This window comes from Dermacentor variabilis, chromosome 6 (assembly GCF_050947875.1).
Source record: "Dermacentor variabilis isolate Ectoservices chromosome 6, ASM5094787v1, whole genome shotgun sequence".
NCBI lineage: Eukaryota > Metazoa > Arthropoda > Arachnida > Ixodida > Ixodidae > Dermacentor > Dermacentor variabilis.
In genome coordinates this window covers 135,465,972-135,483,829 of record NC_134573.1, presented here as the reverse complement: position 1 = coordinate 135,483,829, position 17,858 = coordinate 135,465,972, and the positions used below count along the sequence as shown (strand labels likewise).

General features: G+C 50.6%; 1 protein-coding gene across 4 annotated transcripts in view; it reads left to right on the top strand.

The window, feature by feature from the left end:
* The first annotated feature begins 564 nt into the window (after positions 1 to 564).
* The window catches only part of LOC142585268 (hepatocyte growth factor receptor-like), a 67,431-nt gene continuing 50,137 nt past the window's right edge, over positions 565 to 17,858 (top strand). For 3 of the 4 annotated variants that reach the window (XM_075695892.1, XM_075695890.1, XM_075695889.1), the window contains exon 1: positions 565 to 1,191. The gene's annotated coding sequence lies outside the window, so the exon portion shown is untranslated. The remainder of the gene's footprint in view (positions 1,192 to 17,858) is intronic. The other variant, XM_075695891.1, reaches the window with a different exon arrangement.

Sequence of the window (17,858 nt, the reverse complement as noted above, 5' to 3'; positions counted from 1 at the left end):
AATTTTTTTATCCGTGCTTTCGTGCTTAAAACCTCTATATCTCTATCTTGCACCGTTACCTACGCTTGCAACGCATCTATTCCCTAAACACAGCTCAGAGCGATACCTCGCAGAATTGAAAGGCACCCCAACGAGCACTCAGTGTGATATCACCTAAAGCTGTTCGTAGAGAGAGCCCAGTTCCAACCAAGGCTGTCCCCATTGAGAGCTGTTAATTGTCAATTATGATTCTGTAGGAGAAAATAGAGAGAGAGAGAGAGAGAGAGAGAGAGAGAGAGAGAGAGAGAAGCGCGTATGCAGCCTGCCATGTCCAAATGGCCGACTGTCAACAATTTCCTGGTTCTTGCGTTTTCACGCTTCGACCAGCGCGCGAATGCGAGAGCCATCGACTCCGAAGCCGTGCCTCGCTAGGGATCTCTTCGCGCGGCATCTGCAAACGGGACGCTGCGCTGTCTTTGCCGAGGGGAAGAGGAACAAGTTGGCTCCCTCCCTCGCTCGCCCCCCCCCCTCCCTCCTGCTCGACGAGTTTTCTTCCAACAAGGAGAGAGAGAGAGAGCAAGATCCGCCCACATTCCGGCGCACGCCAAGGCACACGAAGGAGCCGTCGCTCGGCTGCAGCAGCACGCGTCTCGGAGCTGAGAAGGCTGAGCGAGCAGCCGTCTACGACGGTCCCAAAGAGCGGTAGCCACGTGATTTCCGACGTCGTAGCGCGTCGCGCCTCGCCGCCGACACGGACGCCGCGATTACGGCAACATCCGTTTAGCCACGACGAGGCAGCAAGAGTCACAGCCCTCTATTCGACGGGTTTGGAGCGCCGTAACCAACGCAAAAAAGCCCTTACCTAACCGTCAGACAAGCGCCAAGAAACTCGAGCAGGGTACTGGGCGATTGGGCTGAGCGGGGGCGTCTGCTTCCGAAGCGTCGTCCTGTTGTGTTTCGACGCTTCCTTTTCAGTTGTTTGATTTTTCTACCCACCGTGCGATCGGTGTGAACCTGGGCACTCTTCGAGATCGGTGTGCAGCCGCATTGTGCCGCGATGGCGCGGTCTCCGTGAAGTGTCTCCCTGCCTCTTCGAGTGTTTTGTGTGTGTGCGTGCGCGATCTGGTGGTTGTCCCGCGGTAGCAGCGACCGACCGTGACATCTACCCTCTTGCCGGCGACATCGACGGAGAGTGAGCGCATTCCACGCCAGGTGGGTCGCCCTGCGCGCGCAGCGAACGCAGACAGTTGCGGAGAAGCCGGTGTGGCTTTTCGGCGACACGCCTTGTTGGCTCGTCCTTTTTTTCGTGTTCGCGTTTTTTCTCCTTATCTTGCCGCTGCTGCGTTGCCGGTCTACTGTCGGTGGACACGCATTCAACGTGTGGTACTTTTGGTCCGCTGACTACTGCTGTTTTCGCAATAGCGGGAAACAACAGGAATACCTTCTCTCGCTCTCTTGTCAGCTTGTATCGTTGCAGTACGCTATATATGGGCAATCCACGCCGCGGCAACAGCAGTTGCCGCGCCGCTTTAGTCAGCACAACAGGTGTCTGCGCTCTGTGATGTCCGGTGTTGCGGGCTCCACTGAATTAATCGTGCTGAATTGCCATACACGTTGGAAGCGTTTGCATCAGTTACGAAGGCCTTACCGTAGCTGCGCACAGTTAACAGGAGCGACATTAACGCGAGAAAACAATGTCGCGCGCCACTCCCTATACGTGCAACGCGCCAGCTTAGCTCGATATTTTGCTCTTATCTAACGACGTTTTTCCCGCGAAGCGCGGTTTGCTGCGGTGGAACCCGGCCGCTACAATCTGCACTGGATGAGTAGACGCTAGCCAGGCCATACATCAGTGAAGCACCTGTGGATTCTAAATGTGCAATCTAAGCGGGAATATGTAGTCTAAGCGGGTAAAAAGCGTGTTCACTTTCATGATGCAGTTTTCCAGACTTCGTATGCAGTTTGGTTCACGTTCCGTAGCAATGGGCTGTTTAGCATCTATATTATAGTCCGGCAGAATTGACCATTGTGCGCGTACAGAAAACAGCTGCTCCATCTTGTGACTGTCACAGCTTGCGTCAGGAAGTTTAAAAATAAGAAACGCTGCTCCTACAGCTCACATTATGTGCGACACATACGCGTACATAATAAGAAAGCAAATCGAATAACATAAGCGTACGTAGTCTCGTTTACATCCATTCAAGACAGAATGGTAAAATACGAGCATATGTTGCCACATTTTGCGGGGTATTAAATATCACCACGCACATCTTGCTTATACGTACTTTTGTTCCTCGTTGAGACGTCATCTTTCCTTTAAAGGTTGCCTGCTGACCGCGTCACATCTTTGGCCGTCCACGTCAGTTGCGACACAACGTCAATCCTCTAACGGTACCGAATGACACTGCGGAGGCAATTCTCATCTTGACGAAGCCAGTGAACAGCACCCTCCCGAGTGCCGAACGCCTATTACGACGTCCCATGAAGAAATAGACATGTCTCGAAATCCCTGTAACGGGAGTGCGGTTACCTTTTCCGTTGGCAGACCGTTTCTATCACGAAGATTTTTGTAGCGCACGAGAGGAGGAGGAGAGAAGTTGACCTGCAAATGGCGGTACGTTTAGAAACCTTCAAAACATGGCGGACCAACAAGCGTTAAACTGCTCACAACCTTTTGTCCGTCACTTTCCGACGCCACGCGGTTATAGATATCATCATAATAATAATGATCATCATCATCAGCCTCGTTACGCCCACTGCAGGGTAAAGGCCTCTGCCATACTTCTCCAACTACCCCGGTCATGTCATGGATAAAATATACTGTAGAAAAGCCCGAACGAATACTCGAAATACACGGCGTACAGTGGCAGGCCGTGAACGTGACGCAGAAAGAGGGGCGTGGGCTCGCCCGCAGCGATGACTTTATTTTGCTCTACTATACAGCTTCCGACGCTACTGCAGCTCGCGTGGGTTACTGCGCGCCTTGCCTGTCACATCACCTCCGACAACGGGAACAATCGGCTCGCTCTCACGGCAACACCACGTGTCTCTCTCGAAACAATGCCCCGAAGCTCGGCCATCTCTCGTTGCGCGATGTGGTTGCAGCCAAAGCAGCAAGCGCCGTGCGCGCTCGAAGCAAAGCTTCACTCTGGAAAGCGAAAGTTTAGCCTTATGTGTCATAGCCACCGCGCGAGAAAAAGAAAAAAAAAAGCAAAGTCGTGCTTACATTGTAAATCGCAGTGAAGAGTTTCGGTGAAAGTATGTACGTTCGAGTGGCACACGTTGCCTAATGATTTTTGTAGTGGTCTTTGAGATCAATGGAAGTTTCGGCGTTCGCACATCAAGGGGCTACTTTCTTCACTATGGGCCCGGGCAGCATCGGTTTAAATGCTCAGGTTGAATGGCACGACTGAGTGCTATCGATCGTAGAGGGGATCGATCATTCAGGTTGTTGCGTTTCGCCTGCGACACGTGGTTTTGCCGGCGCGACGGCGGCGGGGCGGCGGACATTTTGGCCCGATCGTCGTCACCGCAACACTCATCGCCAGGTGTTTCCAGGCGCGTCTGCGGCGATGCGACCGCCTAGGGATTTCGTTCCAGTCATTGTGCCCGAAACAGGCGATGCCAAAGCAGGGATCTCATTCCAGTTATTGGGCCCGAAACAGGCGATGCCAAAGCAGGGATCTCGTTCCAGTCATTGTGCCCGAAACAGGCGAAGCCAAAGCAGGGACCATCTTCTCGTTACAGTCATTGTGTCCGACCGGCAGCGCCACGACAGTGTGCTGCGCAGCGCCACGACCAGGTGCTACGAGATCGTGCGCAGCGCCACGACATGGTGCTACGGCATCGCTACGACAGTGTGCGTCACCATTAGCCCATTGTACATTCACGTGCTCGTCTTTTGAGGGGTTCCTTCTTGCCCTCAACTGCGAGAGTATAAAAACAGCTGCCCCCGGACGCCAGAGGAGGGCTCCGATTTCTTCTGTTGAGTGAAGTGCTCTCCCGTCTCTCTACTTCGGTCAAACCTGACCGCCAACTCTTTGCGATGTTAAAATAAACAAGTTGTTTCGTTGTTACCTGTCGACTCATGCTTTGCCGGGACCTTCGGATGCTTGCAGTTGTACCCCAGGCCGCCAGGCCAACGCTACCCTTGGGGCTTGCGACCCAGGTACAACCACGGGCGTCAGCGCCGAGTTCCCAACAGATCGTACCAGCAGGTCGGATCCAAAATATCTGGTGGCAGCGGTGGGATCGCCTACGACTTCAAACATCTGTCTGCCAGCGGTGAGACAGCGACAACGGAGGCCAGCGGCAAAGCGATGCAGTTGACAGTATGCTGAGCAGCTCAACGACGATCCGGGAGCAGTGCAACGAGCCCTGTGTGACGACTGGTTGCCTGCAGCGGAACGACTGCGCGGAATTCCTGCCTGCGAGGTTTGGTGAGTGCGGGACTTTCTTCTACTGAGCTTTGCCAGGCTTTTTGTTAGTGTCAGAAACAGAGCTGGTAATTGTGGTTGTCGTTGCTGCCGGGTTAGTTTGCGGCAAGACAATAGTAAGCAGTAGAAAAAGCAGCATTCAGAGCAGCCATGGATTTGAAGTCGTTGCGCAAACCGAAATTGTTGGAGCTTGCAAGAGAGTTGGGTCTGGATGTCTCAGACAAACTAAGAAAACCAGAACTGCTAAAGGCTATTCTTGAGTTAGAGGCTGAGGATGACGAGCTGTCGGAATGCCTTGAGACTATTGAGGAGAGGTCAAAAAGACAGGAGCGCGAACTTAAAGAGCAAAAAGAGAAACAGGAGCGCGAACTTAAAGAGCAAAAAGAGAAACAGGAGCGCGAACTTAAAGAACAGAAAGAGCGAGAGCAACAAGAGCGTGACCGTCAACACGCTTTGGAAATGAAGCGTCTTGAGGTAGAGATGGAACGCGCTCGTAATGGAAGTCAGGCACACGGTGCAGGAGAACGCGTATTGTTCAAAATGACTGACCTGATGCGGCCGTTTAAGCTTGGAGAGGACATTGGTTTGTTCCTGGTTAACTTTGAGCGAACGTGCGAGAAGCAGGGGTTCTCTCGGGAAACGTGGCCACAGCGCTTGCTCACTTTGTTACCCGGCGAGGCGGCCGACGTAGTCGCTCGCTTGGATAGAGAGGAGGCAGAGGATTTCGACACAGTGAAATCGAGTCTTCTAAAAAAGTACCGGCTGTCTGCGGAGGCGTTCCGTCGGAAGTTTCGGGAAAATGAGAAAGGCAGAAGTGAGTCATATACAGAGTTTGCGTATAGGCTTATGTCGAACATGCAGGAGTGGCTCAAAGAAGAGAAAGCGTTTGGTGACCACGATAAAGTTCTGCAGTGTTTCGGGCTAGAACAGTTTTATAGTCGGTTACCGGAGAACGTGCGATACTGGGTCTTGGATAGGCCAGACGTGAGTACGGTGGCTAGAGCCGCTGAGCTAGCCGAGGAGTTTGTGACGCGTCGAGCTCGCGGAGCTAAGGACGGTCAAAAGGGTGAATTTGGCTCGAAGTTTGAGAGGCCGAAGTTCACACCCATGAGATTTAAGGGGGACACGCGTAGTGAGGATGCGAGTGAAAGCAATCCGACCAAACGTAAAGAGACGGCAGCCGAAGCCGAACGCAGAAAGCGGTTCGAGATGAGGCGAGCGGGCGTTTGTTATACGTGCCAGAAGCCGGGTCACTTTTCGGCGCAGTGTCCGGAAACAACACCAAAAGTTGTGTTTTTTTCAATAGGCAGCACGGACGAGAACATGAAGCTTCTCGAGCCTTACATGCGAGACCTCCTCGTGAACGGGAAAGAGTGCCGAGTGCTTCGCGATTCCGCAGCTACGATGGATGTAGTTCACCCCTCCTACGTAGAACCCCATATGTTCACGGGCGAGTGCGCGTGGATCAAGCAAGCCGTGGAAGCTCATAGCGTGTGTCTGCCAGTAGCAAAGGTGCTTATTGAAGGACCTTTCGGAGCGCTTGAGACAGAGGCGGCAGTGTCATCTATGCTGCCACCCCAGTACCCGTACCTATTTTCAAACAGGTCCGATCACCTCCTGCGCGAGAAGGGGCTTTTGTTTGGTGAAGCTAGTGTTCAGGCCTTAACCAGATCGAAGGTTCGGGAGCTCGCTGCAAAGGCGGTAGTTGCGGGGCCGACGTTATCAAACAACGAAAAAGGGTCAGAGGCGCAGCAAGCTGATATTCAGAGCACGCCCGAACAGAATAAAATTGAGTCTGTAGCGTTGAAGGCGCCAGATACTGGAGAGGAAAATCCCGACGCGGGAAAGTTAGAAGAGCTATCTACTGATTTGCTCATCGCGCCTACGTCAGACGGACTTGATAGGTTGCTAAAAGTCAGCCGGTCGGCTTTGATAGCCGAGCAAAAAAAGGATGGCAGCCTGGAAAACGTGCGCTGCAATGTCAAAGAAGGTATCGCCAGGAAAACTGCGCGTTTTGTGGAAAGAGGTGGAGTCCTGTACCGGAAGTATCTAGACCGCAGAGGAGTGGAGTTCGATCAGCTGGTCGTGCCTCAATGCTATCGTCAGGATCTGTTGCGCTTGTCACATGGGGGTTCGTGGTCCGGACACCTAGGAGTTAAGAAAACTAAGGACCGTCTCTTGCAAGAGTACTATTGGCCAGGGTGTTTTCGGGACGCAGACCATTTCGTGAGGACATGTGACACTTGTCAGCGAGTGGGCAAACCAGGGGACAAATCGAGGGCGCCGTTGAAATTGGTACCTATCATTACGGAGCCTTTTAGACGGCTCGTTATTGATACAGTGGGACCTCTGCCGGTAACAGCCACGGGGTACAGACACATTTTGACTGTGATCTGCCCAGCGACAAAGTTCCCTGAAGCAGTGCCGCTTAAAGAACTCAGCTCAGTTGAGATAGTTAATGCACTACTGTCCATATTTGCGCGAGTTGGTTTTCCTGCGGAAATCCAATCAGATCAGGGCACAGTGTTTACTAGCGCTTTGACGACAACTTTTCTCGAAAGGTGTGGGGTAAAGCTGCTACACAGCTCAGTGTACCACCCACAGTCGAATTCCGTTGAGAAGCTCCACTCCGTCATGAAGCGCGTGTTGAGAGCCTTGTGTTTTGAACATCAAACTGACTGGGAGCTGTGTCTGCCTGGGGTGATGTTTGCTTTAAGGACCGCGCCGCATGCGGCTACGGGGTTTTCGCCAGCTGAACTGGTGTACGGTCGCTCGCTTCGATCTCCGCTTCGCATGCTTCGAGAATCATGGGAAGGTAGGGGCGACGACCCAGTCGTGGTGGAGTACGTGCTTAAGCTCCTCGAACGCTTAAGAAGGGCACAGGAGTTGTCAGGTGAAGCAATGACAAAGGCCCAGCAGAGGGCCAAGGTTTATTATGATCGGACAGCCAGGGCCCGTCGTTTTGAGGTTGGCGATGAGGTCATGATATTGCGCACATCGCTAAACAACAAACTAGACGTGCAGTGGGAGGGCCCAGCGCGAATTGTTCAGAAACTGTCGGACGTTAACTACGTGGTAAGTCTGCCAGGAAAGCGGAAAGCACAGCAAGTTTACCACTGTAATCTGCTCAAACCTTATAGACAAAGGGAAGCAGTGGTGTGCATGATGGTAAACGTTCCTGAAGAGCTTCCGGTCGAGCTTCCGGGACTAGGCTCAGTGACGAACAGGGAAGACACCGGTCAAGTCATTAGTGACCTTATCAGTAAAGCACCGCTGTCGCCTGAGCAGAAAACCGAACTACACCAGCTATTACAAGAGTTTCAAGGTCTGTTCTCTGAGAGGCCTGGTAGGACTTCTGTACTTACTCATGATATAGAACTTACCTCCACAGAGCCAGTACGATCCAAGGCGTATCGGGTGTCACCCCGCCAGAGCGATATTATGGAGGCTGAGGTAAAGAAAATGCTACAGCTCGGTGTTATTGAGGCAGGTGAGAGTGATTATACCTCCCCTTTGATTTTAGTTGAGGTACCGGGCAAGGAACCTCGTCCTTGCGTCGACTACCGCAGGCTTAATTCCATCACTAAGGATCAAATTTATCCGATCCCTAACATCGAGGAGCGCCTTGAGAAAGTTAGTAGCGCTCAGTTTATTTCCACCCTAGATCTTGTCAGGGGTTATTGGCAGGTTCCACTTACAGAAGAGGCTAGTAGGTATGCGGCGTTCATTTCACCAATGGGAACATTCCGTCCTAAAGTGTTGAGTTTTGGTTTGAAGAACGCGCCATACTGTTTTTCAAGTCTCATGGATAAAGTGTTGCGGGGACAGCAAGAATTCGCTTTACCGTATCTAGACGACGTAGCGATATTCTCCGCATCCTGGTCTGAGCATATGACACACTTGCGGGCAGTGCTAACCCGCCTGCGCGAAGCAGGCTTGACAGTAAAGGCTCCTAAGTGCCAGTTAGCACAGGCCGAGGTTGTCTACCTCGGTCACGTGATTGGTCAGGGTCGTCGCCGCCCCTCTGAAATAAAAGTGGCCGCTGTGCGAGACTTTCCGCAACCGCGCACAAAGACCGATATTCGGTCGTTCTTAGGTGTCGCCGGCTACTATCAGAGGTACATCCCTAGGTACTCTGATATCGCGGCTCCCCTGACGGATGCTCTAAGAAAGACAGAGCCTCAAACAGTCGTCTGGGACGAGACAAAGGACAGAGCTTTTAGCGCCCTAAAGAGTGCCCTAACAAGCCAGCCTGTGCTACGATCGCCAGACTATACAAAAGGGTTCATTGTTCAGTGCGATGCTAGTGAGCGAGGCATGGGCGTTGTACTGTGCCAACGGGAAAATGGAGAAGTAGAACACCCCGTCCTGTATGCTAGTCGTAAGCTGACCAGTCGTGAGCAGGCGTATAGCGCCACCGAGAAAGAGTGTGCATGTCTCGTGTGGGCCGTTCAGAAATTGTCATGCTATCTAGCCGGCTCGAGGTTTATCATTGAGACAGATCACTGCCCTCTCCAATGGCTGCAGACCATCTCTCCCAAAAATGGCCGCCTCCTGCGCTGGAGCCTCGCTTTACAACAATATTCCTTTGAGGTGCGTTACAAAAAGGGGAGTCTCAACGGTAACGCCGATGGCTTAAGTCGAAGCCCCTAACGTAGGAATCAGCCTCAAAATTGTTTGTTACTGATGTTTTTCTTCCTGAGGCAGGATTTTTTTTAACATATTGCTTTTGTTTAGTGTTTCAAAGTGATGATATGCTTTCTAGTGCAATTTTTCAATTTGTGGACGCGTTCTGAGTGATGCTAGACTACTGTAAGGAACTAGGCAGTGGTATAAAAAGGGGAAAGAGCCTGGCAGGGCTTAGTGAGGGTTGTGCCGTGCTTGCTGACTGAGCGGTTGAGTTTTCAGCGTAGTTCTAACGCTTGCCGGGAACGAGAACAAAAATGTGAACTCTCCCGAAGTCACTTTGCAGTGTCCCGTGCGAACCTGAACGAGAGAACGAGGCCTTCTCTGTACGCTGCGCTCAAGAAACGTCAAGGGACGCCCGACTTCGGTTATGAGCATCATCGAGCGACATCCCTCCGGACAGCGGATGCAGTCCCCTGTCCATCGGGATCTCCTTTCCCCGGCGGGGCGGTCTGTTGCGTTTCGCCTGCGACACGTGGTTTTGCCGGCGCGACGGCGGCGGGGCGGCGGACATTTTGGCCCGATCGTCGTCACCGCAACACTCATCGCCAGGTGTTTCCAGGCGCGTCTGCGGCGATGCGACCGCCTAGGGATTTCGTTCCAGTCATTGTGCCCGAAACAGGCGATGCCAAAGCAGGGATCTCATTCCAGTTATTGGGCCCGAAACAGGCGATGCCAAAGCAGGGATCTCGTTCCAGTCATTGTGCCCGAAACAGGCGAAGCCAAAGCAGGGACCATCTTCTCGTTACAGTCATTGTGTCCGACCGGCAGCGCCACGACAGTGTGCTGCGCAGCGCCACGACCAGGTGCTACGAGATCGTGCGCAGCGCCACGACATGGTGCTACGGCATCGCTACGACAGTGTGCGTCACCATTAGCCCATTGTACATTCACGTGCTCGTCTTTTGAGGGGTTCCTTCTTGCCCTCAACTGCGAGAGTATAAAAACAGCTGCCCCCGGACGCCAGAGGAGGGCTCCGATTTCTTCTGTTGAGTGAAGTGCTCTCCCGTCTCTCTACTTCGGTCAAACCTGACCGCCAACTCTTTGCGATGTTAAAATAAACAAGTTGTTTCGTTGTTACCTGTCGACTCATGCTTTGCCGGGACCTTCGGATGCTTGCAGTTGTACCCCAGGCCGCCAGGCCAACGCTACCCTTGGGGCTTGCGACCCAGGTACAACCACGGGCGTCAGCGCCGAGTTCCCAACAGATCGTACCAGCAGGTCGGATCCAAAATAAGGTTTTCTTTTTTTGCAGTTAGTTACGCAGTAATATGTATAGCACCTGAGTAGGTGCTCTACAAAAGTGTTCCCTCTTCTCTCGTGTTTCACAGGCACGTGCACGAACGCTAAACACTGAATCAGTGTAGATTGATAAAGTACCCTGGAAGAATTCTGTTTGCGCCGATTCCGTGGTAATGAGGTTGATTATAGCAGAGAAAGAAAATGACGGTGAAAGCTTCGTTGTTTGAACTTCGCGTTGGAACTCCAGGGCCCGTACTGAACCACAACGCCATTCTGCCGATATATGGTTCAGTATAAACTTTCTTCAAACTTCATAAGTTCGTTCCCTGGCTCTTTTAAGATGCTATGTAGTTCAATACTGACATTAATTACCGACAGTAACTTACCTGGTCTCGAGCAGACGACGCGTCAAAATCCATGACGTCACGGCAATCTGGTGCGGGAATTTTATGGTGGCGTCGCCACCTGTCTGTCGGGTTTGCGTCTTTTCTGACTTACCAAGCGCTTTCCCGCGGTAAGAGTTGCTTTTCTTGCTTTTTCGGTATCGTGGAACGGTAATTTACTAACAAGCGAGTTCATTTTTTAAGTGCGAAGCACTTCTTTGCCTATGGGGAGCCAAGGTCAGAGGAAGGCCACGCGCAAGGACGCGCCAATTTTGTCTCCGAAAAAAAAAAATGTTGGCCGATCCCGAAGGTAGTAGCGCTGTTGGAAAAGCCGCCGGACATAGCGCAGGCACCGAGTACAGCGCGAATTAAAGGCGTCCCGTGCTGTGACAGGTGACTCACGCGAGAGCAGCTCCGAGAAGACCAACATATGCCGTCGTTTTGTCATGCTGTCGCCATCATTCCGTCGTCGTCATTTCATCGCCTTCACGACATTGCGACCGTCTCACACCGCGTTGTCACATCGCCATCATCATCACGTCGTCTTCGAGCCGTCGTCGTCGCACCACTGTAATCGTTCGATCATCGTCATGCCATTGTCGACGTCGCATCGTCATCACAAAGTCGCCGTCGTGGCTGTTCCATCGCCGTAGTTTTTGTCGTATCGATTGCACTGTCGTCCACCCATTGTCGTCGTACCTTTGTCCTCGCGCCGTCTTTGCGATTACACTTTTGTCGTCGTGCTGTCGTCGACACGCCATCGTCTTCGTATCACTGCAATCATTTTGGCACCATCATCCCATCGCCGTCACTCCAGCGTCGGCACTAAGTTGTTATCACGCCGTCATTGTCGTCATACCATCGTCGTCATTCCAGCGTCGTTATATCATGATCATGACGTCGTCGTCGTCGCACGTCGTCGTCATACCATCGCGGTCACACCGTCGCGGTCACTCTATAGCTTCGTCATCCCGTGATCGTCACACCATCGCAGTCATACTACCCTCGCCCCTCTTCGCAAACGTTTGCGCCGACTATACCTTTCAGAAATGCTTCGTATGACGTGGATAATCGTCAAGGTTAATGTTTTTTTTTCTGTTTAGGGACCCTTTAATTTTCATTGTATGCACCCGTGTGAAAGTTTATCTTGGAATTTGATAGGGCCTCCCAAAAAAGACGCGCGAAGAAAGGAAATAAGCGGACAGAATGTAATCGGAGACTTATCTATAGTAAGCGAGGCGCGTAGCAACGCTTTCCTTTTACTCAGGTGCTCTTGCTTAATGATGTCTCATTAAAACACCCTTATGAAATTTAGCATTGTATTTCATCAGGTGTGTACAAGAACTTGTACTTTCCCAGATACGTAGAGGTAAGCATTGCAAACAGCGTCTTTTCGTTGTAGTGTACGGTGCTTGTGAACAGCTCGCGTGTCATCATAGACGCGTCCATAACAACGTCATGTTTATTCAGTAATTACACCATTCACTATACCAATGACAAAATGAAGACAAATATATCCGGAAAGCACGACATCGAAGCGTTGCTGGTGTGTAAATACATATAGGCTTTCTATAGCACGGCTATAAGAATGTTCCACGGGCGCTATATATTTACTCGCGCTGAGGAAAATATGACCACGCAGCGGCAAAAGTTCGTGTGTAGTCGGTATGCATGTGTAGATAGAGACATCGCAACGGCTGGTGTACTTTTCCTTGAGGTTGCGCGCTTTCGGCGTAATACATTTTCGTCTACGCAGAATTCCATCCAAGCCAATATATTTGGAACGTCCTCACCGTGCCGCGGTGGAGAAGCCTCCGAGTAGCGTTGTGGTTCCACAGGCGTGTTGCAGCTCGGACTTGTCTGAACGAAATGGCCTTGTAGGATGTGCGTGCGCATTGCCGCGCGTCACCACTGACTTCATTTCGTGAGACAGCCGCTACAGCTCTAAGAGGGCGCGTGTTGACGGGAGGGCGCGTTCCTCACGCTCGTGACATTTGTCCAGGAGCTCTAAGTGCCGCGGTCTCTTGGTTTGTCAAATTGAAGTCCTCGTACTTGTCAGACAGACAAACTCGGAAGGCAGCGCTGAACTTGCACCACGACTCGCGAGTGTGGAGCCGCGGTACATTCTCGGCCCGTGGAGAAGGCGCTTGTATACATTATGATTTAGAGCTGCATGTCTTACTGAACTTTGTGAATAATAGCTTTAGTGTTTGTTTGTGTGTGTGTGGGGGGGGGGAGGGTGCTGGAAGGGTAACACGGTGGGTGTATGGCTTGGTATATGTGACGTCTGCGTGTTCGTGTGACCATTGTGTACGCGTAGGATGTCTTTTCCACTCAGCACATGGGAGTAGCATGACAGTGCATTATACAAGCTATGGCATCTCCGGCTTCTCATTAAATTAAGCCTCCCTAATTTTACAGACCAGTGCGAACATGTAACATCAATGTGGAAACTTTTATAGGAAAGGAAAGGCAGTGTGTGTGTGACTGCGTGACACGTTGTTTAAGACGAATAAAAACAATGTGCCCTACCGATTGCCACAGGGGTATCGGACAGAAAAAAAGAAAGCCTTCTCTTTGAGCTTACCGTTGACATCAACCGTGGGATGAATCAGAAGGTTTCGGTCTGAAGAGGGGCGAAAGAGGACTGTCAGAAGGGGGAAAAAAAGTTCAAAAATCAACACACAAAAGTCAGAGGACAGCATGAGTGTCCCCCGTGCAGCTGAGACAATGGCGTCAGTCGGCCAGTTACATGTTCACAAAGATGAAACTCTGCCTTTTCTGACACAAGTCATGAGAGTTGCATTATAATTGAAGTTTCTGGAAATGGCTGTAAGAACGTTAATTTGCGTTTCGGAGCAGTGGCGCCTCTTCGCGAGTTAAAAAGCCGAAGGGCCATTCATTGGTGGAAGTTGTTTGATATAGTTTGCGTCACGGAGAAAGCATTATGTATACTCCTAAATAGTACACAAGCATTGGAAACAACACGCAAACGCTAACAGCGTGACCGTTTGGCTCGAACGTAATATGTGTACTTACATTAAACTTCCTTTTCGGAACTGGTTAAGTCATGTAAGAATTTGTCGCTGTCAAAAAGGAAGAATATTGAATTTAGCGCCAAAAGCACGATCGCAGGTAGGGGAGGAAATAAAGGCAGAGCCTTCTTTTGCCATCTCTGCGATCATGTTTTCGGGGCTGAATTCGTAATTGTTCGACATGCGCAAATCAGCCCAACAGCAAGTAGTACTAGATCAAAAAGGAACGCTGCACTGCAAAAGAAAGAAAGGAAAGAAAGAAAGAAGTATAAAATCCGCATGTCCATATATTCCCTCGAACATCTGCTGCGCCATCGTCATAATGTACGTGTGGCGTTGCCCAGGCCACGAGGCCACAGCTGTGTAAACGTGCACTTGATGACCGTTGGCGTACTCTTGTTTTTCGTCTGAACTGATGATAAAAATGCAGCCGGTAAGGAAAGGGCGCGAGCACCGTTAGCAGCCAGTTCCATCTCCCTCTCCTCCTCGTGACCTGTCAGGAGTGCCCAGAACGGAGCAGATGATTTTTCTCAATGGAGTCTTGGTCGTGCAGACAGTTCGCTGTTGCTCGGGCTGGGCGGCTTTATAGACTATAGCCTGGGTAAGCCGCTGACACAGCCCTTCAATCATGCAGGTTGTGACACTCCTGGCAGACCACCCCACACGTTTCGAATCAACGTGCGGTTGTCTGCTGCGTGTTTCGTTCCCTATGGAGAACACATGACAGTCCATAAAATAGCGTTTTCCAAAACAACGAAATAAGGGCAATCGCTGTACAGAAGCACAACCGAAGTGCAGCATTTACAATCACCGCCTTTATACATATATATATATATATATATATATTAACTTTCTCAGCCTGTTTAGTCACTTCGGTCACTCTTTTGCAGGCGATAGATGGATGATGACGCGTCTCATTTCGTCGGTGACTGTTGGCGCTTAGTCGATTAACCCTTCCCACAAAATTATCTAGAACTTTACCGAATTCTGAATCAGAGCTTCGGAACTGGTATGATTGCATAATTATGTCAAGGAGCCCAAGCATCAACACCAAATCCGCCATGGAGGAATCTTGCGGCTGCCACTCAACAGTCCCAGAGATGCCGGACGTATCTCCCGTCTTACCTACCAGCCGGGCGAGACTCCTTCAACAACGAGTCGGTATGTGGTTTATCTGATCGGAAAGGTGGACTCTGCCCTGCAGCTGATATGGAACTGACCCATATCGTATTCTCGATGGCGTCAAGGCTCTCACGAAAGCGCTAGATCGGCTCCCGTCCGCGTCTTTTCTTATCGACGTTGTGCGTGCTCTGGAGGAGTCAACGTGGAACTTACGAGCGTAGATGGAAAGCACATTGGCATAGGGTATTTAGAAGCACGACCCTGACACCGTCGAGAGCATCGCGCGCAGAGCTCGTTATTCACGTTTCCCAACCCGACGTCGTCACGCAGCGCGTCACCTTGATTGGGGCCGCAAAACGAAACAATGCCATTGTTTATGACGACGCACGCAACGACCGGCGCGGTATATGACGTCAGTGGAGCTTCGAGAGCAGTACATGCTGTCCGGCTTCTACTAAGTTTGTTTGACGAAAGAAAAACAAAGGGAGAAAAAGAAATCTCGGCGCGCACACTCTACAGCCTTTACTCGATACGCTTGTTGGACGAAAGAAAACAAGGGAATCTCGTTGGTTTCGACGCGATAGTTCGCGTCGGAGATGCGTCCTGTTTCAAGGGCTGAGATTAATAGCCGGAACTTTCTTGGCGGTAATCGCGCGATTCTTTTGTTATCTCGTGACAAAGAAAGAAAGAAAGAAAGAAAGAAAGAAAGAAAGAAAGAAAGAAAGAAAGAAAGAAAGAATCTGAAGTTTTCGTGCTTCTGGCTCACACTAATGACAGGGGGCTAGTTCACTCGGGACGTGACGCGCACGGAAGGCGTCACGACTTGCCGGCTCGAAGCGTCCGGCTAAGGTAAGGGCAGCCCACTCTATATAGTGAGGGTAAGAGACTAACCTGCTTATAGTTCTCTCATTTTTTTTTTTTTTGCGTTCTAAGCGGTGGTTTCTTTTGTGGGAAAAGATCATCGAGTCCGGAAGCCTTCCTCTTTAATCTCATGGTCGCCGTTCGGAAAGGCGAACGCCCGCAGGGTCGGGAATTTCGAGTTGTTGTGAGGCTTCGGGGGCAATACGTGTACCGCCGTGTCCCGCCTGAGTCACCACTTCATTGCCTTCCGTACCGAAACACCGGTTTCTTTTTCTCCTTGATATACACGCTGCTTACCTCGAGTTTTCTTTCCTTTCTTGAATCGGTAGCCGAGACGTGAAGAATGACAATGACCTCATTCTTTGCCAGAAGGCCGATCTCTTTACCGATCTCAGTTAGTATGCTGCAATGAATCAATCAATTTAGTCAGAGCATGTAAAGAAATAAAAAAAGACAATAAATTGAAATGACTATAATGAGGAAATAATGTCAGTCATAAAGGAGAGACATGTGACAAGTAGACACAATTCCTTGACCTGTCGTGGTGGGGTATAGTGGCTATGGCGCTGCAGCTACTAAGTCAGATGGCGCGGGATCGAATCCCTGTCGCGGTGGCCGGATTTCGATGGGGGTGAAATGCAATAACGTCCGTGTGCCGTGCATTAAGCGCACGTTAAAGAAACCCAGATGGTCAAAATTGACCCGGAGTCGCCCACGCGTGTAAAACACCAGAATTTAATTACTCAGTCTTTTACTGTACAGTCGGTCGCCTTTAGCGCTTCCGGTTCCTTCAGCATGCAGTGAACTTTGTTCCATCTTCTTTAATGTCACATCATTATTTTTGGCTCGTCCTGTATGTGATGTGCTTCACTTACACGAATAAAAAAAAAACATCGCTTGGGACGTCTAATGTCCCAAGAAAGTTTTCCTTATGCAGTTCAGCCTACCGGCTTATTTTGGGTTTGCGCCGTCTACTGCAGCGTACTCAGTGCCCCAGCGGAAACGGGTAAAGTTGTGAAAAAGGCAAAGGAAGTTCGTGGTGCAACGTTTTCTTTTTTTTCGTCAGTCATGTCTTCCGACACCTGAACCGTATGGTTTCATCTTTATGATCACGATCCTCATTGTCCCATTGCCCGTCCGGACATTGCTGGGTGACTCAGGCATGCCTGCTCACCCTCAATGGAGACCATCGTTAACGGCCAATCATAATGACAGTGAACTTCCTGACCAGCCTTGAAGGATCACGATTCCACTTGCAAACTCAGTGACGACAGACGCTGCCGACAGCTTCGTATAGCTGCATTAGGAGAAAATAAGGAAATGGCTTATGAATAGCCGCATAGCTACTCGCGGTAGCACATCCTAAATTGTTATGACAACCTTGCAGCTAATATTTAGATGGCACGGCGTCGACGCGAAAGAGATGTGATTACGTTGGTCTCTGATCTCAAATGAATGCTGCGAACGGAAAGATGAACGCAAGCACATAGATTAAGTTAATGGAAGTAAACAGTTACAATCAACGAATACACTGGCTTTTCTGTGATGTCGACGACTCGACGTGGCATGAAATCCTTAAGTTCGCCTAAGAATGGATTAAAAATTAATAGTGGGCGGGTTTAACCACCCGAGCTGCAAGGAGGGCTACGAGAAACTCCGTTGGGAAAGGCTTAGGGCATAGAACCAGCGACCTCATAATCCCATCGCCCCCACCCTGCTGGCGTTGAGCCGTGCTCCCGCATGGGTTGCAAAAGATAGTAGAGAGTTTTAGAATAGGGGCCCCAAACGTTTTGGGGCCCCAAAGAAATAGCGTCGAAGCCACTGCGCATGCGTAAGACGCAAACTCCGTTTGGGTTTTGCGTTGGGAACGCTATTTCGCCGATTTAGGGGGAGCCCAAATAGCGGCCCCAAAAGCTTTGCGTCGGCATACATGGCGACACCCATCGAAGCGACGGCTCTAACCTACCACAAAACTGGGTTCGATTCGCGGCAACGCGTGAAGTTCGCAAGCTAGGAGAAGTGAGTGCGGTTATTGCTTTCTCTCAACTAGCGTATGTTATGAAGATTGACTCATTAGACGCCGCTGATTTTGAATTCGATTGTGGATTTTATGG